We start from the raw sequence: 19,842 nt of genomic DNA, 5'->3' as shown, positions 1-19,842 counted from the left end.
GTTTACTAATATGGTTATTGGCAGCCTTCACTTCCGTGTCTGTTAGCCAGAGACTTGCTACATGGCTAGAGCTCTTTATAAATGAGCCTCCCCATGGAATGATTCAATGTCATTGGCAAATAGATGACCCCAGGTGAGTGTATGTGTGTCAGAGAGAGAGAGAGAGAGAGAGAGAGAGAGAGAGAGAGAGAGAGAGAGAAAGAGAGAGGAGTTGAAGACAGAACACACAGACTTTAATAATCTAATCTAATCTCAGAAGTGACATGCCACTACTTCTGCTATATGCCATTGGTCATCAGCTCTGGCACAATGTGGGAGGTGCCACATGAGCATGTGAACACCAACAGTTGAAAATCACTGAAGGCTACTTAGGAGGCTGACTACCATAATAGATAATCAGGAATTACAGGAAACAACTGACTTGCTATAGATCATACACATCATTTTGTGGCTTTGAATGTGGCAGTAAATTTTTAACTATATCAGAATCATTCTTTCCAAAGTTTTTTTTTCCTATAGTCATCAGTTCCTACATTAAAATATTAGTAAAAATAATGTTTTACAGATTGAAACAAAGCTGTTACTTGATTCCACAACTGGATTGTCAGTTCACGTCTCTCCAGTTTTTCAAGCAAAGAACAAAACAAAACAAAAAGGTATTTGCCACCAAACCCAACTTAAGAGGAAATTTCTATAGTTAAATACCAAGTAAAAAATATTATGTTCCTATCCTATGAACATTACTGTAAACATTACAAACTTTGAAAAACCATTTTCTACCAAATGAAAAATAAACCATGAATTTAAGCATAGAATTAAATATAACTTCATATGCCTTTTATGATAGTAATGCACTTATTTATAGACTTAGAAAACTTATGTGAAGTAATGTATCATGGTAGCAAGAGAGCATTATCATCAGAAAGATATGGGTTAAATCTTCTCTTTGGTATTATTATTTTTGAGAAGAACCCAAATCTCATTGAGACAGTCTAGTCATCTGTAAAATGGGAACAATGATACATAATTTGAGTTAATGAAGTTAATGATGCATTTACCAACATCTGGTGGTGTTGTTTTCTTCAGTAAATGGTAGCTTTCTCCTCCTTCTCTGCTTCCTTCTTCTTCTTTTACTAAGATTAAAAATAAATCAAATAAATTTCAGCCCCTGTGATTTTGTGTCATTCAATGGTGGAAATGTTAGAGTTTCAGTATCTTAATAAAAAGCCCCAGGACTGCATTTGTAATCATCATTATCTGAGACTAGTTGACTACAGTGTGCCCTTTGGAGAATGCTGTAATATATTCTTTTTTCTCCCCCATTAACTTTATTGGTACATTTTAGGTATACAATACAGTTACATTCATCATTAGGATCTTGCACCTTTACATGAGTCTCTTGGTTCTTATTTTTTTTTTCCCCCATTCCTTGCCCTCCCTTCACCCCCTCCACCCTTCCCTATTTGCAAAGACCTTGTTTCCATTTTTTTCCTCTTCTCATATTTTTTTCTTTCCTTTTTTTCCCTTCCCCTATCCCTCCCAATTCCCCTGCTCTTTTTAGACCTTTTCTTCCTGTTACACAATATCAGTTATACATTTTTAAATTACAATATTAAGATCTAGGAGACATTACCACAGATTTTACAGAATTTAAAAGGATATAGAAAGCATATTACAAAAATCTGTTTTGAAATAAATTTGACAACTTCTAAGAAGTAACTTAGAAGACAAATAAATGAAACTAACTCTGGAGGAAATATAAAATTTGAATAGCACCTATTAAAGAAAGTATACTCCTAGCTTGAAAACCTACCTATATGACAACAGTAGGCTCATAAACATTTTAACTGATAAATTATATCAAACAATTAAAGCAGAAAAAAGAAGGAACACTTCTCTCCTCATTTTAGGAACTCAACATTGTGCTAATCCTAAAACTGGATAAAGATAATAGAAGAAAAACGTATGAACACAGATAGAAATTTGTTTAACAAAGCAAACTATTAGAAGTCAGATCTGGCAGGATGTAGAAAGTGGTTTTGTTATAGGGATGGCAGTGTTGGTTCAGCATTGGAAGATCCACCCCCAAAAGTCATCATTTTAACAGAAGAAAGGAGAAAGCCATATGATCCTGTCACTAGTCGGAGAAAGAGTATTGGACTAAATTCTACACCTGTTCATGGTGAAAGCTATCAGGAGACTAGGAGTAGAACAGAACCTTCTCAACAGATCAAAGACATATACTCCATACTTCCAACAAAAACTCCTTCTATGAATGGAGACGATACAATGCTTTCACCCTAAAGTGGGGAACAAGGGCATATATGCCTACTCTTCATCTGTCCATTAGACTTTGAAACATAGGCTTAAACCAAAATAGTCTGGCAATAAAATGACACAACTAGGATAGGATTGGCATGGCAGAAGCAAAATCTTTATATGTAGATGAAATGATCATCTACAGAGAAAATATTAAGAAATCTCTAGGAGCCCCTAGAACTTGTACTTGAATTTATCAGGATTAGAAAACACAAGGTATATATAAAAATTCAGGTCTGTGTTTAATTGCTATAAATGAAGAACTAGATATTGAAATTTAAAAGTTATGTAGGAGTACAAAGGACCCAGAAAAGCCAAAAACAAAAACAAAAACAGTGTTGGAAGACATTTAGCACCCAATTTTAAGACTTCTTCTAAAGCTACAGTAATCAAGGCAGTGTTGTTGTAAGGAAAGACATATAGATCATTGGAATAAAACAGAGAATCTAGAAATAGAACCACACATAGATGGTCCACTGAGTTTTGAAAGATTATTTAACATTAGCATTTTATAGAATATAAACTTGATTCAAGAGTTGAGGAAGAGATAGTGTCTTCAGCAAATGGCACTAGAACACCTGGTATCCATATATAAAAAATTAACCTCAACTCTTTTTTTCCATACATGAAAATAACTTGAAGGGATCTATGAACCTAAATAAGAAAGCCTAAAAGTATAAAACTTTAAGAAGAAATTATAAGGGAAAATATTTATGAATTCAGGGTAGGCAAGAACTACCTAGGATACAAAAAACATGATGCATAAAAGAAAAAAAATTGATAAATGAGATTCCATCAAAATTTAGAACTTTAAATGACATCATTAAAATGAAAAGTAGTCCTTAAGCAGACCATATTTACAATGCATATAACCTATGACCAGAATATATAAAGAATTCTTAGAGCTCATTAATAGACAACCCAATTAAAATGTAGACATAAGAAGATGATAAATAGCCAGTATAGCACAAACAATGGTGTGGAATTCTAGAATCAGAAAAATACTAATCTGTGCAATAATAAGATTGAATTATACACTCATTAGGGAGGTGAATTTAAAAGTTTTAAAAGCCTTGTCATGACTTTTTCTTTTTGTTGGATTCTCCTCCTTTGTGTTTAATTTGTCACAGCCAATGGATTCATTCTGCTGGGTTTCCTGGGGTTGTGATCCTCATTGTCTTTTCCTAGGGTATTTTCTAAAATTTTTTGGAGTGCTGATTTGGTATGCATGAAGTTCCTGAGGTGCTCATTATCATGAAAGCATCTTATTTCTCCATCCATTTTGAAAGATAGTTTTGCAGGGTACATCAATCTGGGTTGGAGGCTGTTTTCCTTTAGGGCTTGCAATACATCACTCCAAGCTCTTCTTGCCTTGAGGGTTTGCATTGAGAAGTCTGCTGTGATTCTGATGGGCTTTCCTTTGTATGTGATTTGTTTCTTTTCTCTCACTGCTTGTAGAATTTTATTCTTCTGTTGGATTTCTGGAATCGTAACCTTTATATGCCTATGTGTAGATTTTTCTTGATTAAGGTTAGCTGGAGTCCTATATGCCTCACTTATCTGTATGTCAAGTTCTTTTCTCCTCCTTGGGAAATTTTCTGCCATCACTTCTGTGAAGAATTTTTTTATGTCATTTGCACTCTCTCCTGTTTCTTCATTGACTCCAATCAGTCTTATGTTAGACTTCTTTGCATCTTCTAGCAGCTGCTGGATTGATTTCTTGTGTTCCTTTACAATTTTAAAGCAATTTTTCTTTTCCTCTTCACTAATTGCAATCTTATCTTCTATATGTGAAATTCTATCCTCACATTGGTTCATTCTGCTGCACAGACTTTCGATGGAGTTTTTAATCTCTTGGAAATCTGTTTGTATCTGTTTTATGGATTCCATTTGTTTCCTATGTTGGGATTCCATCATGTTCCTCAGATCCTCTATGTTTTTATCTCTGTCCTCTCTAGATTTATTAATCATGTCTTGCACCATGAGCACAATCTTTGCTGTTATCTGAGTAATTATTTCTGATTTCATTTTTCCCAGATCCTCTTTTGTTGCCAGTTCAGAGAGTCCAGGTGGTTGAGTATCGGAGTGTTCCATCTCATTTCCCTTTGGGGTTGCTGTAGGTGATCCAGAAGTCTGTTTTTGAGGCTTGTTTATGTGTCTTCTCATTTCCACGGCAGGGAGGGGGGTTGCTTCTGGAGCCCACTTGGCTCACCTTCTGTGGCCTAGGAGCTTGTAATGGCAGCAGGGGAGCTTCCTTCCGGGTACTGGGACCAGCTCACCTTCTTGACCCTAGGAGCCTGGGATGGCGGGGGGGGGGCTTCCTTCCGGGTGCTGAGACCCGCTGAGCTTCACTGCTCTCACTGTAGTATATTCTAATTGAATAATTAGAAGTATCAAAGAACCACAGTTTGTGTGTAAATGAATGGGAAATTACTAAATAGCTTACTTTTGGTAACTTGTATTTATGATTATATTCATGTACATAATTAAAAATGACTTAGTGAAACCTGGAGTGGTGGGGATGAGTGATGGGGAGGAGGAGGGGATGCAGGCACAGAGTACATTCATTGTCATCTCCCCTGCTAAAGATCTTGGTCCTTTTGGTGAGAGAGGGAGATTATGAAAGGTTTTAAGCAAAGCTATGACTTGGCAGATTTGTGCCTTAGGTGGCTGCCTAGGAGAAAGGGTGGAAAATGGACTTCATCAAGCGGAGAAGCTAGTTATGGGTGCCTTACTGTGTCAGGTGAAAATTGCTGAAAAATGGAACTGGTTAGGATTTTGCACAACAATAAAATCACAAAATTTAGAAATGATGATAGCCTGAGCTGAGGTGGAATGAAAACGAATCTTTACAATAAAAGAGAATTGGCAGAGGTTTTCTGAGGAATTGTATGGAGGAAAGGTAGAAGCAGGATTCAAAGAAACTAATGACTCAGAAGCAGTGATGGTATTCAGAAATGCAAGGACATATTTGAAAAAAGATATTTCAAGGATAATATTCAGGCATACTTGATAATTAAGTACATGGGTAAGGGTAAGTAAAAGGACTCAGGGATGACTCTACAAAGAGGTCACTTTTTGACCAATGTAGTGTAGCTGAGAAATATATTTAGAAGGGAAGTTTACAGTTTTTATTTAATCCAGTTTATTGACCTTCATGTTGATGGGACACCAGGTGGTTAAAACATGTAGCCACTGACAGTGAGTATCTTTCCTGTAGATGTGAGTCTGGGAGCTATAAGCACGTGTGTGACACCTGACCTCAGAAGTGGAAGATATCTCTTGGGAAGCATGGATACTCCAAGGAAGAGAAGGCAGAGTTATCTTTGTCCTTGTTCATCAAAAATGTTTATTCATCAAGAACTGTCCTTCAAGTGGGTCCCATTTATTACATCATTTCATGCCAGGATCCTGATTTGAGAGTTATTCCCTTCACAAAGCCTCCCAACAAACTCTCTGCTCTAATTTCCTTCCCTAGCACTGAGTCAGGGAGCAGGGCATGGCTAAGACTGGCTGGGAAAGTAGACTGTGAACTGTTAATGACAAAATCCCAGGTAAATGAACAGAACAGTTCCCAAAGCCCTGCCTATAAACTTCTCCTGTCAGCAGGTTTTCAGTAGGATGACATAGGCATGTGACACCAGCACAGGACATATGAAAAAAGATAGCTGCCACTGAGCTGTCGCTATCGTGTCCCTTCACAATGGCCCACTCTTGCTTGTAGAGCATATTTTTTTCCTTTTTACCTACTTTTACTTGGCTCAAACTTGCTCTGCAGAGCCTGTTTTTTCCTACATTTAATAAATGTAAAACATTGCCACCGTTTACACTTGTCTAGACCAATTCTTTGTTCTGGACAGAAAGAACCTAGAAACCACCTCTAGAAGGAGACTCCAGCACCCCAAAACCTGGTAACAGCACCACTGCAATTTTCTTTGTGTAACAAAAATTTGACCTGTAATCATCTAATTTTGTGATTAGAGACTTACAGTGCACACCTGTCATCCTGGCACTCTGGGATACTGACACAGAAAGATTGTAAGTTCAAGCCCAGCCTGGGTAACTTAGTGACTTATTAAAACTGTATCTCAAAATAAAAAAATTTGAAAGGGTTGAGTTGAGAAGGTAACTCAGTGCAAGGGCCCTTAGTTCATCCCTATAATAAAAAATATTATAGTGCTTCTTTACAGATTATCTCAGAACACAAAATATGATGAGACTCATCAAGAGTCCCTTACATTTTCCTATGAGCTTAAGTTGCCTACCTTGCTGCCATCAGTCACACTTTGTGTTTTTATGCCTGTACTTCTTTGCTTAAATTCTTGGCACTCACTAAAATCTCTCTCTCTCCACTTTGTTTTTACAGTGAGCAACTACTGAGCCTTCAAGCACCACTCAGACACTGTTCTGTGTTGTACAATTTTCCCTGACTCCGGAATTTTTGCCCCATGTTCAATGCAGCAGTGTGTGAGTGGGTGTCTGTGTGCACACATCTGCTATCATGTTCACATCTGTTCACCTTGGTGAGCCCTTTATAAATAATTGTGTTTTTTACTCAGCTTGCTACCCCATTGCAGGTACTTAAAAAGTCAATAATTGCTTGTTGAATTGAACATGCCAGGTAGGAATTCAGTAAAATTCTGCAGATGAATGATTAGCGATGCTTAACAGCTCCTGGATGTTGCTAGCTAAAAGAAATATCCTGACCCTACCTTTGTAGTTAGAATTTTATTGAACTACTCAGTCTGAGTCTACCATTTCTGTCCTTTAGAACCCTGAGTGACAGACCTCACCGTTCAGCTCAGCCCTCCTAATGGAACCCCACCTGGCTCTATATACCTAGTCTTCAACAGCTAGATGATGTGATTTAGAGGGAGATGATTTATTTCTAGCATGAATTGCTCATTGGTATAGATCAGTCATGAAAATCTCTTCTCTGATGCTAGAAACCAATGCAGGAAATGAGGTTTAAGATAACTATGTCAAAATATTTCTCTAGTGACTATTATCACATTTCATATGATAGATACAAAGTTTAAGTTTTCCCAATTAGGGAGAAACTCCATTAAGTGGATGAAGAAGCACTTTCTCTCCTCTTTATTCAACCTAACTGAGCAAAGAAGTTGCATATCTCAGTGGTTACTCGCAGCTACTTTGCAATCAGGAGGGGATCCAGCCTGAAGACAATTATTACCTGTATTTGAAGCCTAGTTGAAAGAATTCCTGATTTTTGGTGTATTTGCTTTCCACACTGCTTTGACTTTTGTAATAGCTAATATTCACTGAGTATTTACTATTTGACATTCATGGTACTGAGTGCACTAGACCACAGGCTAGGTATCAGTATTATCCCCCTTGTACACATGAGAAAGCTAAGCCTTTACAGCTTCACTAACCAGTAGTGGCCACACTAATTGGCAACTGGTTCCGGTGTCATCCAGATCTGAGTCTGTCAAACCTCATCCTTCAGCAGCAGGGGTTGAGTCTGACATTCACTCACATCCGTGAGCACACTTATTAATCACTTCTGTCGGAGCAACTGAGCCATTGCCAGAATCTTTGCTTTCACCGAATTAGTCTCTTCCTTCCTTCCTTCCTTCCTTCCTTCCTTCCTTCCTTCCTTCCTTCCTTCCTTCCTTTCTTTCTTTCTTTCTTTCTTTCTTTCTTTCTTTCTTTCTTTCTTTTTCCTTCTTTCCTTTCTCTCTTTTCTTTTCTCTTTCTTTCAGAATTTAATAAATAGAATTTGATTTAGAATTTAACAAATTTATTTTTCATTGGTATATGTTTACAATACATAATAATGTCACCCATCTTGGGGATTTAGTATATATACATATATATATATTGATTAGTTTTGATCCTCTTTCCAACCTTCCTGCTCTTTCTCTCATCCTCTTCCCCATCTGCAAAGAATCTATCTTCCTATTTCCTACCATCTCTCTCTTATTTTACTTTTTTTTTGGTACTGGGGATCAAACTCAGGACCTTGCGCTTGTGAGGCAGGCGCCAGAACCACTGAGCTAAATCCCCGGCCCTGATTTTTATTTACTTATATTTTGGTTTTCTCATGTAAGAGAAACCATGTAATATTTAACCTTCTGCATCTGATTTATTTCACTTAATTGATTAATTTTATTTATTTATATTCACTTTTTTTTTCTGTGGATTAAACCCAAGGCTACTATCATGCAAAGAATTTGTTCTGTCACTGATCTACATCCTCAGGTCTACTTTAGATTTCGATAACACTTTTAATGGCTAACAGCATGTGGAGCAATGGGGTGCAGTGTTAGAGGGTAACATTAAAAAAGTTTATGGTAATACTCTGGTTTCTCTTCAGATCGGATAAATCTTTTGCCTTTTACTAAAGATTTCCTTAGAGAGGAACAATACTGAGTCTTAACCCAATTTTTTGAGGCCTTGCTTTAGCAAGACTAAAAAAGCTGTAAAATGAAAGAACTAAAAAAAAAGGCTATGGTAAAACTCAAACAAGGAAGATAATATTTGAAGGTGAGATTCCTAACCACCCAGCCAATCATGATGCCAATTTATATAAATCATAGCAAACTCATTGTGAAAATGATCAGGAATGATAATAAAGTTCTAGGGTTAATACCCAGGGAAATTATTGGTAGGTGAACTTCCTTTGAGGAATATGCCAATGTTGTGTTTTCAATATGAGTTTTAAATAAAGTTTGAGATTCTAAGCTGCAATTAGGACACAGAGATTAGAATCAGACTCAATTAAATCAAAGTCTCATATTAGATCCTTAGTAATTCTATGAACTTTCCTTCAAAATTAATACTTTTTAGGTAAGATGGACTGAATTTCTAAACATCTCTGAATTACACTTTTTGATGTCTAGTTTAGGGCTTTTTCCATTTTGTCTTCAGCAAACAGTAATTTCGGCAACAATGATTTGTATTTGTTTATAAACATAGCTCTTTTGATTCAGAGGAAATGATTTTTTACAGTGATCAGAGGCAAAAAAAAAATATATTGGCCTGGAAAAAGCACTTGTTATAGGGCTGCTGTTTGGTGGCTAAATCAGACGAAGCAGGTTCACATAGGCGTTTGACACAAAGAATTTCAAAGCCAAGTCTAATGGCAGCGTTTACTTCTCATATGAGTAATGTTAGAACAGAGACTTAATGTTTATTATCAGCTCTTACTGAAGCAGTACTGAAACAAAGAGCAAAAAAGTTGGAAATGGAAGTACCCAGCAATGAGTGCTGCTACATTTCTCTGAAATTAATTCACATATGGGTGTGCTGCTGCCTTGAATGTGTTTCCTTCCTTTGACACTCCCACTTAGCTTTCCTTTAAGTGTCAAATGAAGCGGGTGGTGGAAAATGCCGTGCACCAGTCATTTTGACATTCCTTTGCAAATTAATCAGGCTTTGATAGTACAGGTCGGCTTTACCACGCAGGGGAGCTTTCAGCTTTGGGAATCTGGCAGGAGTTCAAGAGCAACGTATTGCTTTGAACTCTCTTGTTGGCTGTGCAAAATAAACACCATCCACCTTGCAATGAAAAAGCATCAGCAGGAGGAAAAAGAGAACATTCTAAGCCCCTCCCTTGAGACTTCAAAACCCTCACTGGGGTTGCTAAATTAGGACAGGAAAAATAAGGCCTGCTTGTGAAAAGAAAGGAGCGGGAAAGAGCCATCTTACAACAAACACACACAAAAATTACAATCGCTGAGAACTAATTATGTTTTCAGGATCGCAAATGCACTGAGAGCTGGAAAGCTCACGGACGCATCCTGATGCTGCTCTAAAATGTTTCCTGGCTAATTATTTGCCAGTACAACTGTTCACTTCCTGTGGTGGATTTATGCTAAATCCTGTTATTAGTCTTGCTCTGCAATTGCCATTGTCTGTGACTAGAAGCAAGGCTGAAAGGCTACAGTCAGCCTTTTATTACACAACATGTGAATGGAGATTTGACCCAATGTCCGACTACTTCCCCCCTTTAGTTTTTATGTGAGCTCGCTGAGCCTTTCCCAATAAATCACTGGGTTCCAATGAACTTTTACTCTTTTTCTCTCTTTTCAAGCCCACTAGTTTGTGTGTGAGTGCACACTTTAAAAATAAACCACACAATTTCTTCTCTTTGCACACCAGTTAGAACCTTTCTTTACATTCAGTTTCTACAGTTCCTACTCCCAAAAATATATGAGACCTGTGTTTGATGCCTTAATTTTGTTCAGTGGTTGAAGGTGGTAAAAATGAATTAAGACAAAAAAATTCTAAAAGCAATCAGTGAGGATATGATCTTAAATAAAAATAAGGCACAAACTATCATAATAGGTACAATAAAAACTGCTTTCTGTAGAAACCCAACCAAATATTTTCTAGAGTATTTGATATTTTGAGCATTTTAAACAATGTTGGTAACACTTTAAATATAATTTTTCATACTGTAACCTGTCTAAAAGTCTTCTCGAATAAAGTTTATACCATACTAAACTTCTAAAATACATATGTACTCTTCTGGGTTTGTGATACTATTATATTCAAGAACATAAACACTATATTGGTTCTATTCCACATATATTTAAAATATCCTCAGATTCTTTCTATATATTCCTTATATATTTAAAATATTTATATTTTATAGGTACATTTATAATTTATAATACTTTATCATTTATATTTTATACCTATAATTTATATTTATAAATATTTACATTTAATATATTTAAGTTATATATACTCCACATATTTAAAATATTCTTAGATTTAGATATCAAATTTTACAAATTTATGAAATGTATTCCTTTTAAAGAGTAGATTCTGAAAATTAAAAAAGTGATAAAGAGCTTAGTATTAGAAATATTTCTGTGACTATTCATAAGACTCTTGTTGACTTCAAAATTTTCTCACAGATCTTTTTCTAATACTTACATATACAATTGATATTAACATCTTTGAGTATCTTATCTCACTTGCAAATATCCTTTTTCCTGAAATTTTGGTTTTCAGATTAAATCTGATGAGAAGTGGAACATATATTCTGAAATATATCCAGCTCTGATATTTTTCAATTGTAAAACACTATAATAACCAAAAAGAACATTAATAGGGAGAGTTAAACAAATTATACAACATCAAAGGCACTAAATACCACATGGCCATGTTAGAAAAAAGAAAAAGGTAGATTTAAATGCATGGAAAGATAGCTATGAGAATTGTTTTTTAATAAAAAGAACAAGTGGCAAATAATATGTGGGAAAATATGTTGCTTGTCTCCTCCAAAACTTATGCTAAAATTTAAATTCCCCTGTGTTGGATTGGGAAGTCGGGGTTTAACAGATGATTATGATATTCAGAGGGACTAATGTCTTTCCCCGTGTACACTGCAGTGAGTTCTTGCTCTCTCAGGATGGACTAGTTACTGTGAGAGCAGTTGGTCATAAAGTGCAGGCACAATAGGTGTTCTGCCCCTTTTGCACATGCCCAGTCTTCCTTGTACTTTCTCGTCATGAGTGAAGCAGAACATAGCTCTCAGCAGATGTGGCTACTTGATCTTGGACTTTCCAGATTCCAGTGAAGAAAAAACTTACATTTTTCACCCAGCGTAAGGTGTTCTATTATAGCAAAAGAAATAGATTAACACTGCTGTATTGGAGGTTTGGCTAAAAGGAGATAATGTTGTACCAGGTTTGTCAAAGTCCATTGTCTAAGAAGGTAGATTTGTGTAGCATAATAGTACTGTGGACAGACTGGTTTTGAGCCTGGTTATAACATCCTCTTGCTACAAAAACTTAAGTTCATAATTTCACTTCATATTCTCATTTTATTAAAGGAGATCAATGATACCTAGTGTTGGTGAGAAGATATAAGTGTGAAAGGATTTTTGTAAACTAGTGTAAATATTGGTGAATATTAATTACTTTGTCAATTGAACACAATATCTTGCTTCCTACAATGGTCTGACTTTGATTAGAAAACATGGACATGAGAATCAGTTATATTCCAGACACCATAATAACTGTGGGAAAACCACACTTTCAAATGGATGGGTGAGGGGATGAATAGATGTCTTCAGGGAGCTTATGAACAGGTAAGAAAGCCAGGTGAGTAAACACATACTAATGTATGATAGGAGCTATGGACAATCTGTGGGCAAGCCCTTTGCCTTTGGAGTCAGAGAGCATAGTTTAAGGGAAATAGATCCAGAGGACAAGAACTTTAAAACTAAAGAGAAATTATTCAGAGAATGAAAGGGAAAAGAAAGGGTCAGATTATAAATAGAGTGAACCACATGAGCAAAAGCACCAAGTTAAAAAAAAAAATCCCTGATGTTCTGGGGATATTGAGAGTGGGAATAAGGACATCACTGCAAGAGAATTGCAAGAAATTAGGCTGAAGTAGGTTTTGATGTCATAAGGAGTTTTAAATGGAAGGCACTGAGGAGAGATTATTATCCTTTGAAATTTAGAAAGACCATTTTAGGTATGTGGATAGATAAGAGAAACTGAGTTAATGGAGTGAGGAAAATCAGCCTGATAATTGTGCTTTCAACGATGACCCAGTCTTGAGTTGGTCACTGAAAATTTAACAAAATTACTGAGTTCAGTCATTGGAATCAATTCCAGGGGAAAAAATATAGTAATGGACAGATGAATGGATGGAAAGGCACTTATAAAATAGAAACATAGGGAGTCACGCAGAAGATGCCGAATCAGGCCGCTGCAGACAGGCAGGTCTGTGCACACCCTACTGAGGTCCTGAGTCATGCGGAAGACACCAAATCACCCCACTGCAGACAGGCAGCCACCTGATTCCACATTACCAAGGCACAGAGGACACCAGACCACCAGACCAAGGTACTGAGTCCCACTGTACCCGGCCCAGAAGTAGGGGCTTCTGAGCCGCCATCCCACTGCTCCTGATCCAGAGGAAGGGGCTTCCGGGTCACCATCCCTCCTGCTGCTCCCAGCCCAGAGGAAAGGGCTTTTGGGCCATCTTCTGTCCCGCTACTCCTGGCCCAGAGGAAGGGGCTTCCGGGCTACCATGGCTCCCACTGCTCCCGGCCCAGAGGGAGGGGCTTCTGAGTCACAATCCCACCGCTCCTGGTCCAGAGGAAGGGGATTCCCAGCCACCATCCCTCCCGCTGCTCCCAGCCCACAGGAAAGGGCTTTTGGGTCACCATCCCTACCACTGCTCCTGGCCCCTGTCCCACCTCACCCAGCTCAAAGGAGGTAATCCATGCAGGCGCTAACAGCCCCCCGCCCCAGTCCAAATGAGAAAACACATAAATAAGTCTCAAAACTAGACTGCCAGATCACCTACAGCAACCCCAAAGGGAAATGAGATGGAACACTCTGATACTCAACCACCTGGACCCAATGAACTGGTAACAAAAGGGGATCTGGAAAAAATGAAATCAGAAATAAATTCTCAGATAACAGGAGAAATTGTGCCCCTAGTGCAAGACATGATTAATAAATCTAGAGAGGAGCTGAGGAACATGATGGAATCCCAACATAAGAAACAAATGGAATCCATAAAACAGATGCAAATAGATTTCCAGGACATGAAAAACTCCATTGAAAGTCTACACAGCACAATGAACCAATGTGAGGATATAATTTCAGATATAGAAGATAAGATTGCAATTAGTGAAGAGGAAAAGAAAAATTGCTTCAAAATGATAAGGGAACATGAGAAATCAATCCAGCAGCTGCTAGATGATGCAAAGAAGAATAACATAAGACTGATTGGGCTCAATGAAGAAACAGGAGAGACTGGAGATGACATAAAAAATCTCTTCACAGAAATAATGGCAGAAAACTTCCCAAGCAGGGAAGACATACAGCTTGACATACAGATAAATGAGGTATATAGGACTCCAAATAGCCTTGATCAAAAAAAATCTGCACATAGGCATATAATTGTTAAGATTCCAGAAACAGAACAGAAGAACAAAGTTCTCCAAGCAGTCAGAGAAAAGAAACAAATCACATACAAAGGAAAGCCCATCAGAATCACAGCAGACTTCTCAACACAAACCATCAAGGCAAGAAGAGCTTGCAGTGACAGATTCCAAGCGCTAAAAGAAAAGAGCCTCCAACCCAAATTGATGTAGCCTGCAAAACTATCTTTCAAAATTGATGAAGAAATAACATACTTTCATGATAAAGAGCACCTTAGGAACTTCGTGAATACCAAACCAGCACTCCAAAGAATTTTACACAATATCCTAGGAACAGACATTGAGGATTACAACCCCAGGAAGCAAAGCAGAATGAACCCATCTGGCATGACAAGAAATTAAATGCAAAGGGGGAAAACCCAACAAAAAGAAAAAGTCATGGCCATGACAAGTCAGTACGTTTCAGTTATAACCATCAACGTTAATGGTCTCAATTCACCAATCAAAAGAAATAGACTGGCAGAATGGGTCAAGAAGCAAAATCTAACAATATGCTGCATACAAGAAACACACTTCATTCAAAAGGAAACTCATAGACTGAAAGTTAAAGGGTGGAAAACAATACTGCATGTGACAGGAACCCGAAAAAAAGCAGGAGTAGCTATCCTCTTGGTGGATCAAGTAGATTTCAAACCAACACTAATTAAGAGAGATGAAGAAGGACACTACATCCTTGTAAAGGGAAGAATCCAAGAGGAACAGATGACAATCATAAATATCTATGCACCAAACACTAGTGCACCCAACTATATAAAACAAATACTAACGGACATGAAAAGTCATATATGCACTAATACAATTGTAGTGGGGGACCTCAACACGCCACTGTCACAAATAGATAGATCAACTAGACTAAAAATAAGTAATGAAATACTAGAACTCAATCGAACTCTTGAACAAATGAACTTAACAGATGTTTACAGAGTCTTCCACCCCACAAAATCAGAATACACATTCTTCTCAGCTGCACATGGGTCATTCTCCAAAATAGACCACATACTCACACATAGAACATGTTTAAGTAAGTGCAAAGGAATTGAAGTTATCCCCTGTATATTATCAGACCATAGTGCAATGAAATTGGAGATCCATAGCAAAAGAAACTCAAAAAATTTCATAAACACTTGGAAATTGAACAACACACTTCTGAATAACCAATGGGTCACAGAGGAAATGAAAGAAGAAATCAGACAGTTCCTTCAATTAAATGACAATGACAATACAACATATCAGAATCTATGGGACACAATGAAAGGAGTCTTATGAGGGAAATTCATGGCAGTGAATACGCATATTTGGAAAACAGAATGAGCCCAATTAAACAAGCTGATGCTGAACCTCAAGCTTCTAGAAAAAGAAAAGCCGGACAACCCCAAAGCTCATACAAGGGAAGAAATTATAAAGATCAGAGGAGAAATCAATGCAATGGAGACTAAGAGAATGATACAAGAAATCAATGAAGCCAAGAGTTGGTTCTTTGAAAGAATCAACAAAATTGATAAACCTTTAGTCAACCTTGTTAGAAAAAGGAAAGAAAAGGCCCAAATCCATGGAATTAGGAAGGAAAAGGGTGAAATGACAACAGACCCAGCAGAAATCCAGATGATCATCAATACCTACTTCCAGAACCTATATGCCAATAAGATGGACAACACAGAAGAAATGGACAAATTCCTAGATACATATGAATTATCAAAGTTGAATGAAGAAGACCAAAAAATTCTGAACAATCCAATATCAACCAATGAAATTGAAAATGTAATTAAAAACTTAGCACCTAAGAAAAGCCTAGGCCCTGATGGCTTCACTGCTGAATTCTACAAGACATTTAGAGAGTAACTGCTGCCGCTGCTGTTTAAACTCTTCAATGAAATTGAAAGGGAAGCAATACTCCCAAATTCATTCCTGGAAGCAAGCATCACCTTGATCCCCAAAGCAGAGAAAGACCCAACTGAAAAAGAGGACTATAGGCCAATCTCACTAATGAACATAGATGCAAAAATCCTTAATAAGATACTGGCAAATAGAATGCAGAAGATCATCAAGAAGATCATACACCCTGATCAAGTGGGATTCATCACAGGGATGTAGGGATGGTTCAATATATGAAAATCAATTAATGTAAAACACTATATCAATAGAGCCAAGGACAAAAACCATAAGATTATCTCCATAGATGCAGAAAAAGCCTTTGACAAAATCCAACATGCATTTATGATAAAAACCCTACAAAAAATTGGAATAGATGGTCTCTACCTCAAACTGATAGAAGCCATCTATGAAAAACCAACAGCCAATATCATACTAAATGGTCAAAAACTGAAATCCTTCACACTCAAATCAGGAACAAGACAAGGATGTCCACTATCACCACTCTTGTTCAATATAGTTCTGGAAACATTAGCCATGGCAATTAGACAAGGGAAAGAAATAAGAGGAATAAAGATAGGAAATGAAGAAGTGAAATTGTCATTATTTGCAGATGACATGATACTCTATATAGAAGACCCCAAGAACTCCACCAAAAGCCTTCTAGACTTAATAAACAAATTCAGTCAAGTAGCTGATTACAAGGTCAACACACAAAAATCAATAGCTTTCCTCTACACCAATGACAGACTCACTGAGCAAGAAATAGGGCAAATAATTCCTTTCACAATAGCATCCAAAAAACTGAAATACCTAGGAATCATCCTAATGAAAGAAATCAAAGACCTCTTCTCTGAAAACTATGGCACTCTGAAAAGAGAGATTGAAGATGATATCAGAAAATGGACAGACATCCCCTGCTCCTGGGTAGGAAGGATTAATATAGTGAAAATGGCCATACTTCCAAAACTGCTATATAGATTTAATGCAATTCCAATTGAGATCCCAGCAGCATACTTCATAGACCTTGAGAAAACAATCCAAAAATTCATTTGGAACAAGAAGAGACCCAGAATAGCAAAAGCAATTCTAGGTAACAGAGACATGGCAGGGGGTATCACAATCCCCAACTTGAAACTCTACTACAGAGCTACTGTGATAAAAACAGCATGGTACTGGCAAAGAAACTGGCTTGAGGACCAGTGAAACAGATTAGAAGATGCAGAAACAACGCCAGCCACACTCAGCCATCTCATCTTCGATAAAGGAGCCAAACACCCTCACTGGAGGAAAGATAGCCTCTTTAATAAATGGTGCTGGAAAAATTGGGTTTCAGCTTGCCAAAGATCAAAAGTAGACCTGTGTCTCTCACCATGCACTAAACTAAAATCAAAATGGATTAAAGATCTAAATAGTAAAATAGAAACTCTGAACCAGTTGGAACAGAGGTTAGGTAGAACCCTTGAAGACATTGGTGTAGGAAAAGATTTTATGAACAAAACCTCAGTTCCCCATGAACTAGCACAAACAATCAACAAATGGGATGTCTTCTTATTCAAAAGCTTCTGCACAGCAAGAGAAACCACCAGCAGTGTGAAGAGACAACCCAAAAGGTGGGAAAACATCTTCACCTGCTCTTCCTCAGACAGGTCTACTATCGCAAATTTATAAAGAACTTAAAAAGATCAGACCTCTCAAATTTAAAGACCCAATCCAAAAATGGACATCTGAAATGAACAGACATTTCTCAGACAAAGAAGTAGAAATAGCAAATAAATACATGAAAAAATGTTCAACATCACTGGTCATTCGAGAGATGCAAATAAAAACAATGCTGAGATTCCACCTCCAGAAAGAATGGCTGCTATCATGAAATCAACCAATAACAAATGCTGGCAGGGCTGTGGGGAAAGAGGAACCCTGCTCCACTGCTGGTGGGAGTGTAGACTGGTGCAACCACTGTGGAAATCAGTATGGAGATACCTCAAAGAACTAGGACTGGAAGTCCCATTTGACCCTGTTGTTCCACTGCTGGGGATCTTCCCCAAAGAATTAAAAGAATCATACCACAGTGATATATGTGCACCCATGTTCATAGCAGCACCGTTTGTAATAGCTAAAACTTGGAAACAGCCCAAATGCCCATCAACTGGAGACTGGATAATGAAAATGTGGTTTTTTTATAAAATGGAGTACTACTCATCCATAAAAAATGAGAAATTAGAGACATTTATAGCTAAGTGGATGCACATTGAGGCAATACTCTTAAGTGAAATAAATAGGACACACATGTGTAAATACCAAATAGTTTCTCTGGTGTGAGAAACCGAAAGTGTAAATAAGGACTAAATGTATAATAGGTCATGTGAAATAGGAAGAAAAGGGTCAAAGGGGAAAGAAGTGGGAGGGCTAGGGGAAAGGATAGAAGGGAATGGGATTAATATGAGAAAAATAGGAACAATAGGAACAAAATCTTTGTAAATAGAGAGGGCTGGAGGGGTTGAAGGGAGGGCTGGGCAAGGGTGAAAAATAAGAACCAAGAGAGACTATGTAAAGGTGCAAATTTCCAATGATGAATGTCATTATATTGTATACCTAAAGTGTACCAATGATTAGAATGAATAATCGATAATGTAAAATAGGAATAAAAGGTCCAAAGGGGTAGGGGTAGTGGGAGGCACAGGGGAAAGGAAAGAAGGGAAAGGAAAAAATAATGAGAAGTGGAAAAAATGGAAATAAAGTCTTTGTAAATAGGGAAGGGTGGAGGGCGTGAAGGGAGGGCTAGGAATGGGGAAAAAATAAGAACCAAGATGCATTATATAAAGGTACAATTCTCAATGAGAAATGTAATTGCATTGTATACCTACAATGTACCAATAAAAGAATTTAATACAAAAAAAATAGAAACATAGGTAGCAGACAAAGAGAGAAAGGTATAATTTACAAGTACTTAAAATAGCTTCATTGTCCTTGGTCAATTATATAAATATTACACAAAGAAATGACTATCATGACTTGATTACGTTTTTTGTATAATATTGAGTATTGCATCCAGAGCCTTCACACTGAGCTACATCCCTAGACATTTTTATTTTTTTATTTTTTTATCTTGAGATAGGGTCTCAGTAAGTCACTAAAGTTGCCCAGGCTGGACTAGAAGTTGCAATCCTTCTGCCTCAATCTTCTAGAGTGCTGGGATTACAGGAGTATGTCACCATGCCTCACTTGATTTCTTTGATTTTTAAATATAATTTTCCATGAGAAATACAGAAAATAAGCTCATTATAGAGACAAAGTTAAAGACATGTTTGAAGAAAAAATCCCTTTGTATAAAATAAACAGCCAAACAGATAAATTCTGGCTACCACTGATATGTCCCTTTATCCACTGAGTCTCAGTGGAAAAATTGGCAGAATTAATTTGTTAGAATTTGATTGTAATTGCTTTCATTAATAATTTATTTATCCTGAGTTTATTTCCAAAAATTTAAGGAGAGTAAGTTCTTTACATTATATTAAAATCATAATAATTATTATAACCATAAAAAGAGTCCTTTTTCAACTCACTACAAAGCTCTGTGTAATTCTACAAAGTTGTTATCCATCAAATTCCAACAATTGTTTTGGTTATTGAGGGAGAAGCAAAAATGTTCAAGACATAGTCCATTCACCAAAGACAAGTTAGTCACTGAGAATTCAGAGAAGAGGTCA

The 19,842-nt window shown here is 37.1% G+C and overlaps 1 non-coding gene across 1 annotated transcript; it reads left to right on the top strand.

Moving 5' to 3' along the window:
* The first annotated feature begins 8,639 nt into the window (after positions 1 to 8,639).
* On the top strand, positions 8,640 to 8,755 carry LOC147823520 (U5 spliceosomal RNA). Its single transcript, XR_015443750.1, has one exon. It is a non-coding gene; the product is annotated as a U5 spliceosomal RNA (small nuclear RNA).
* Positions 8,756 to 19,842: the final 11,087 nt, after the last annotated feature.

The sequence above is a fragment of the Heterocephalus glaber genome, unplaced genomic scaffold (assembly GCF_053883595.1).
Source record: "Heterocephalus glaber isolate CG9 unplaced genomic scaffold, H.glaber_assembly_v1.0 deba00001577, whole genome shotgun sequence".
NCBI lineage: Eukaryota > Metazoa > Chordata > Mammalia > Rodentia > Bathyergidae > Heterocephalus > Heterocephalus glaber.
This window is presented reverse-complemented; position numbering and strand designations above follow the sequence as displayed.